The sequence below is a fragment of the Lissotriton helveticus genome, chromosome 1_2 (assembly GCF_964261635.1).
Source record: "Lissotriton helveticus chromosome 1_2, aLisHel1.1, whole genome shotgun sequence".
NCBI classification, from domain to species: Eukaryota; Metazoa; Chordata; class Amphibia; order Caudata; family Salamandridae; genus Lissotriton; species Lissotriton helveticus.
Window position 1 is genome coordinate 72,252,295 of NC_136058.1, and position 7,720 is coordinate 72,260,014.

Here is a 7,720-nt window from a genome sequence, read left to right on the forward strand (position 1 = left end):
CCACAAGCACCCGTAGACAATAATCATTTTTTCAAATCTGGTATTTTCAGTGATATGACCACTGAAGGCCCTGATTTTATATTAAAAACAGAGCTTTGGACTATAACATTTCCCGCTGAAAGGCAATATTTCTCTCCATTTGTTCCCATACCTGGTGTGTCAGAGTTTGGTGCTTACTTTCTCTCAATGTTAAAGAACAGTAGATGTTTCAGTACCCAGGCTAATGTTCTGCATAGCTAAATACATATAATCCCAAAGGCAAGACAGATTGCATTGCAAATGCTTATCTGAAAGAAACACGTTAGATTCCTTACCTTAGAATATCCCCAGGCGTCAGGCTGGATCCGGAAAGTTTTGCGTAGCAGTACACCTGCGTGTCGGTAGGGGTCGTCTGCGGCTCCGCGTCCGTCGTCGTTGGCGCCGGGATGACGTAGTCGGAGTACTTGGACGCCGCCCTCGCGCGCTAACGTCAGTTCTTCTTTTTTCCGTGCCAGCAAGCGCAGATCCGGAAAAAGCAGTACTCTGTAGTCTCTTTATGACTAACTTTTTCGATCTTTTTGATCCTGTTTTCGAGTCGTAAGACTATCGGTACCGGTAGGGATGCCCGGGTTCAAGCCCTGTGCCGATGGCAACCGACTGATGTCGGTTACTGACCCCCATCGCCGGTATTGCCTTGGGGCCGACCATGATGACAAGTCGTGCCCCGACTGCCGGGCCTTGACGTCGAAGGCTAGGCGGGAGCGGTCCCATAAGCGCCTAAAGCTCCGGCAGTCGGCTCTGCGTCGTCCGGTCCAGGTCTAGAAGGAGGTCGAAGGACCGGTCGCGGGGCCACAGTCATCGAAGCTCGGCGAGTCGACACCATTCGTAGGGCTCCACGTCCTCCGGTAAGAGGCACAAGAAGTCGAAGAGACGACATCGCTCTTCCAACTGCCTTCTACGCTCGCGCGATGCGGCCGGGGGTTCGGGCGACACCGCCCACGCGGCTCCACCGGAGCCGCAGGCGCCACTGCCAGCTCCATACCCGCCGGTCCCTGGGCTGAACGCGACGCTGGAGAACGATGCCTTCCTCATGGCCATGAGGTCGCTCTTTCCTCCGGGTCCCGCTTTGGCGCCTTCGGGCCCGCGTGCCGGGTGCTCTGGCGCCGTCGGGTGCTTCGATTCCGTCGACGACTCCAGTCCCAATGCCGCAGAGCCCCGCCGGATCCAGTTCTGGATCCGGGTCGCCGCTGGTAGACCTCACCCCTCCTCCGGCGCTGACTCCCAGGGTGTCCGCCCCGATTCCCCCTCCCCCTCCTTCGACACCGAGAGAGGAGCAATTCTTCTATGATCCGGCCCCATCCTTTGTACACTAACAGGAGATGGAGGACGAGGGTGATTGGGAGGGGTCTGGACTGAGCAAGTGAGCTAGGGGAGGCCAGTGGTTTGGACACTTAGTCCGACACTGGATTTGTCTCCCCTCCTACCGTGACTACGGAGAAGGGGGCTGCCTACAGTGTGGTGTTGACGGGGGCAGTCAAAGCTTTGGCTCTTGAGCTCCCCGTCGCGGCCATGAGGACTAATCTCACTGAGGTCCTCAAACCGCAGGCAAGCTCTTCGGAGCCTCTACTGCCGTTCAATGAGGCCCTTACCGACGTTCTGTTGGGCACTTGGTCCAGGTCCGCTACAGGTCCCAATGTAGATAGGAACGTGGCCAGACACCACCGCCCGGCTCCGGGTGACCCTTGCTTCCTGTCCACCCACCCCACCCCGAGAGTCTGGTTATCCAGGCCTCTAATTCCCAGACCGCATTCCCGACAGCTCCTCCTGATCGGGAATCCAAAAGGTATGAACAGTTCCGAAAGAAGATGTTCTCCTCTCTGTATGGGGTTGCGGTCGGTCAACACTGTTTGTCTTTTGGGCCGTTATACCCACTCTTTGTGGGACACGGTCGCGGACGTGCTGCCAGCTTGCCCGGAGGAGGCCCGGGTGAAGCTCGCCCAAGCCCTTGCGGAGGGGCGAGATGCGGCACGGTACTCTATTCGTCGTGGGCTGAATACTACGGACTCGCTAAGCAGGGCGATTGCAACGACGGTGGCGGTTCGCCGCCACGCCTGGCTGAGGTCTGCCAACTTTTCGGCTGACGTCCAGAATTTCCTCATGGACATGCCGTTTGATGGCCGTCGCCTCTTTGGCGACAAGGCAGACAGTGTGCTTGAGCGTTTCAAGGACTCCAGGGCTACGGCCAAGTCCTTGGGCCTGTTGGGCCAGCGCCAACAAACTTCTGCCTTTCGTGGCCAAGGAAGGAGCGCCCCCTCACGTCCTGCCAGCCACGGGCCGCAGACTAACATCCAGCGCAGCGGTGGACGTGGTAACCGCCGTGGCTGTGCCAGGGAACAGCGGCAAGTCCGGTCCACATCCACCCCCTCAGCATCAACCTCAAAGCCTTCCTAGTCAGAACTTTCAGGCCCATTCGCCGCCAGTGGAGGGCAGGGTTCGCCATCACCTCCTCCACTGGCACTCCATCAAATCGGACAGGTGGGTGCTGCAAATCGTGGGGCTACTCCCTGCCCTTCGAGGCGACCCCTCCAGCCATGCCACCGCAGTACCACCGCGTGTCAGGGGATCATTTGCAACTTCTGCAAGAGGAAATTACGTCCCTCTTGGCCAATGGGCCATCGAGCGCGTTCCTGGGCCAGAAGTAGGGTGTGTTTGCTATTCCCACTACTTTCTAGTTCCCAAGAAGAGCAAAGGGGGCTTACGCCCTATCTTGGACCTCCGGAACGTCAACGGCTTCCTCCGGAAGGAGAAGTTCAAGATGCTGACTTTGGCTCAGGTCTTAGCTGCCCTACACCCTGGAGACTGGATGGTAGCGTTGAACTTGCAGGACACTTATTTTCACATCCCGGTCCTGCCGGCCCACCAGCGCTACCTGCGGTTCACGGTAGGACACGAGCACTTTCAGTTTACCGTGCTCCCCTTCGGCCTTACCAGCGCCCCTCGGGTGTTCATGAAAGTGATGGCGGTGTTCGCAGCTCATCTGCGCAGATTGGGGGTGTCAGTCTTCCCTGTCTCGAAGACTGGTTGTTGAAGAAGGGCTCGGCACAGACAGTCGTCAGCCACCTCCAGACTGCAGGCGACCTCCTGCACCTGCTGGGGTTCTCCATCAATGTGCCGAAGTCACACCTGTGTCCCTCTCAGAAGCTCCTCTTCATCGGAGCGGTTCTGGACTCTGCGCGGTTTCCGGTTTATCCTTCCGAACAGCGGGTTCGGGATATTCAGGCTCTGATTCCGATCTTTCAGCCTTTATCCCGGGTCTCGGTCAGGTTGACGCTGCGGCTTCTGGGGCTGATGGCCTCCTGCATCCTTCTGGTGCATCACGCCCGGTGGCGGATGCGGGCCCTGCAGGTGGACCTGAAGTTTGTGGGCCCAGCATCAGGGCAACCCGTCCGACCCCGTCCTGATCTCAGAGGGCACTGCGAGATTGTTGCAGTGGTGGCTCACGGACCACAATTGGGTCAGCGGCAGATCCCTACCCCAACCGGAGCATGTAGTCGTGACGGATGGGTCCCTCCTGGGCTGGGGGGGCCACATGGGAGAGGCGGAGATCAGAGGCCTCTGGTCTCCGGCGGAGTCCCGGCTCCACATCAACCTTCTGGAGCTGCGGGCGATCCGGCTTGCACTGAAAGCATTCCTCCCCTCTGTCATGGGGAGTGTAGTGCAGGTGCTCACGGACAACACCACCGCCATGTGGTACTCCAACAAACAGGGCGGGGTGGGGTCGTGGACCCTGTGTCAGGAGATTCTGCGCCTCTGGCAATGGCTGGAACATCAGGGCGTGATCCTGGTGGTTCAACACCTGGCAGGTTCCCTGAACGCCAGGGCGGATGAACTCAGCCGTCGGTGCATGATGGATCACGAATGGCGTCTGAACTCGGACGTGGCGCAAGGCCTCTTTCAGCAGTGGGGAGAGCCTTGGTTAGATCTATTCGCCACCGAAGAGAACGCGCAATGTCATCAGTTCTGCGCGTTGGAATTTCCAAGGCGGCACTCACTCGGGGACGATTTTCATCGTGAAAGGAACTGCGGTCTGTTGTACGCCTTTCCGCCTATACCACTTCTGCCCAGAGTGCTGAAGATCAGCCACGACCGGGCCCAAGTCATCCTTGTGGCTCCGGACTGGGTTTGAAGATACTGGTATCCCGAGCTACTCAGCATGTCAGTCGATCCCCCGATTCTTCTGCCTCTTCAGGAGGACCTTTTGTCGCAGCAGCAGTGGATGGTCCTCCACCCAAACCTGTCCAGCCTCCACCTCTATGCATGGAGATTGAGCGGCGGCAGTTGAGGCCATTTGACTTGCCTCCTGAAGTCTGTGATGGGATTCTGGCAGCCAGGCGTCCCTCCACAAAATCGGTATACGCTTGCAGGTGGAATAAATTTGTGGCACAGCAAAGGCTGTGGATCCCCTTTCTGCCCCCATTTCAGAGATTCTCCTCTTTCTTCTTTCTGTTGCCCAGCAGGGCTCTGCTCTGGGCACTATCAAGGGCTACCTCTGTGCCATTTCAGCCTTCTTAAGGCTACCTGATCATCCTTCTCTTTTCAAGTCCCCTGTTGTAAATAGATTCTTGAAGGGCATCACTCACATGTTTCCTCTTGTTCCTTTCGTGATGCCTCAGTGGGACTTGAACCTTGTTCTTACTTATTTGATGTGCGCTCCTTTCGAGCCACTTCACAATTGCTCTCTTCGTGTTCTCACTCTTAAGACTGCATTCCTGGTTGCCATCACGTCTGCCAGGAGAGTGAGTGAGCTCCAGGCTCTATCTTCCAAACCTTCTTTCCTTTCTGTCCATCCGGACAAAGTTGTCTTGAGAACGCGTCCCTCTTTCCTGCTCAAGGTAGTCACCGACTTCCACATCAGGTAGTCCATCACCTTGCCCACCTTCTTTCCGCCCCCACATCCCTCAAGAGGAAGAGAGGCTCCACCGTCTGGACCCAAAACGTGCGCTCTCATTCTATTTGGATCGCACACGCCAGTTCTGGGTGGACGACCAGCTCTCTGTTGGTTACGTGGGCGCTAAGAAGGGACTGGTTGTGCACAAGCGGACCATCTATCGGTGGGTCGTGTTGTGCATCAAGGTATGTTATTCTTTGGCTAAGAAGGAGCCTCCTGTTGGGCTGAGGGCCCATTCCACTCGGGCCACGGCGGCTACTACTGCCCTGGGTCGGGGAGTCCCCTTGCAGGACATCTGTCTGGCAGGTACGTGGGCCTCGCTCCACACATTTGCTAGACACTACTGCCTGGACAGCCAAGTCCGGAGAGATGGCTTCTTTGGCCGTTCCGTTCTCCAGGACTTTCTGGTGTGATCTTGGTTTGCAGACCCACCACCGGGGTTGGTATTGCTGGGGTATCTATTCTAAGGTAAGGAATCTAACTAACGTGTTTCTTTCAGATGAACAAGTTACTTACCTTCGGTAACGATATATCTGTAAGAAACATTAGTTAGTTAGATTCCTTACCGCCCCACCCATCCTCCCCGTTCTGCGAACCAATATCTAGGTTTAAGGTTCATCCCTTTGAGGGCCCTAGTTTCATGGCACCAGTGTCTGTTTTTATCATGGCTCTGCGTTTCGGGCCGGAAAAGCTGTGTATAGGAACTGACGTCCGCGCGCTAGGGCGGCGTCTAAGTACTCCGACGTCATTCTGGCGCCGACGACGGACGCGGAGCCGCAGACTATGCCTACCGACGCACAGGGATACTGCTACGCAAAACTTTCCAGATCCAGCCTGACGGCTGGGGATATTCTAAGGTAAGGAATCTAACTAACTAACTAATGTTTCTTACAGATATATCGTTACCGAAGGTAAGTAACTTGTACGTTAATACATGTCCCCCCACGTTAGGACCTATACAGTCCTGGTAGGGAAAAATGACTAAATGTTTTTACTACTGTGGGGCCTACCTCTCCCATAGGATAACTTTGGGTTACCATGTTACATTGAAGAAGTGCAAACGTTTGATTGGGAACAAGTAGAAATATCTTGTTTGGACTGCATTATAAATATAATTTGAAAACCTCTTTAATGATGAAGCCTGATTTTGAATTGGAAGTTTGTAAATGCCACTTTTAAAAAGATGGTATTTTCCTTCCCTAAACTGTCTGAGGCCCTGTAGGAGTTTCCAGCTGCCTGGGCCTATTAATTGATGCCTCAGAAGGAATGCATATTGGGCCCAGACAGTGATCAGTAGACTCTATATGGGAGAGGGCCATCCTACCAGGATGGGAGGGTTTGAGTAATTTCCTGCCCCATTACACTGAAGCTGCCTCCGCTCATCACAGTGAGAACAATGCCAGGCTTTTGTCACTGCAGAAAATCTTGGGACCTGTGCCAGGTGGAAGGAAATTACACAGCTATCTATGAGGGGAGGGGGATATTCCACATGTTAATTTCACTTCAAAACTGTCACCAGGTATAAAAGTAAGAGCCTCAGACCCACTCTTCAGTACACTCCTGGATCTGTGGATGAATTCAGAAGGACTGCCTTGTAATCTAGAAGTCTGCCTGCTGCTTGACGAGGACGTCCCTGCTGCTACCAGGCAACTGCCCTGCCAAGCTGAAGAGATCACTAAACGTCTACATAAAATTCTTAAGCCCTACTACTCAAACATTTTCACATACAAGCATCGACAATAGCATCTGTTTTTTGACTTTGCCCGAGAAAGCGCATCACTTGAGACATTTAGTTAACTAAAATGGGCTTGGAGCCCAACAAATGCTTACCATTCATTGGCTTCACTGTCACTCTTATTTGCTGGCTCCTGGCTGGTCAGTACATGCTGGCTTCTCTTCCTTTCTTCCGTGGAGCATTGACCAAATACTTATTTCTTCTTTTTGATTGGGGCCCTTCCACTGCGTGCACTGTGTTTGAGGTACTTTTTGTTCTTCTCCCTCATCATTACTGGTTTTTGTTTGAAATTACAATTTGTTATTGTCTATTCTGAGCGAATAAAAAGGTAGGTCTCAATTATTTTACTAATGATGCCAAATGATGCACTTTTAATAGTAATAATGCATCCATACAAAGAAAATCATCCAAAAGTCACACCAACGGATTTTACGACTCAGCAAAGATGCATTCAGTGCTATTCTCCTTGCTCTGCATGGCCTTTTTGCCATGGTCTTCATGCTGGACAAACACTGCAAACTTCAGCTCGGAGGCAAGATAATTAAACAATTGAGTTATTTTCCTTTGATGTATTTGTGAGTTTGATATCACAGTCTTGCCATGACTGCAGCCATTCTTGCTTTTGAGAACTTCGGACCTCTTTAAGGAGACTACAGTCCTTGCACTGGTTTGGGGTGGTGGTTATCATTTGTTTTTCATATTATTCGAAATAAGATTCCTGCATAATAATTCCATACTAAGACAACGGATCCCTGGCCCCTGCGGTCAGTGCTAGGCTTGTCCCAATATTTTTGCTTTTTTTTTCTCCAACTTTCAGCCAAGCTGCAAAGAAATTAACAAAGCCAATAGTTCTCACGTAGGTGAGACCTATAAGCTTTGCCAATGCTAATTTTCTGCATGACTGTGGATGTCATGTAAATACAGGCCACAAGCATTAGATCACCACACTCTCTTTTGGCCTTACCAGCGCCTCTTGAGGTGTTCACCAAGGTGATGGTGGTGGTTGCAGCTCAACTGTGGAGATCAGGGGTGCCAGTCTTTCTTGATGACTGACTGGT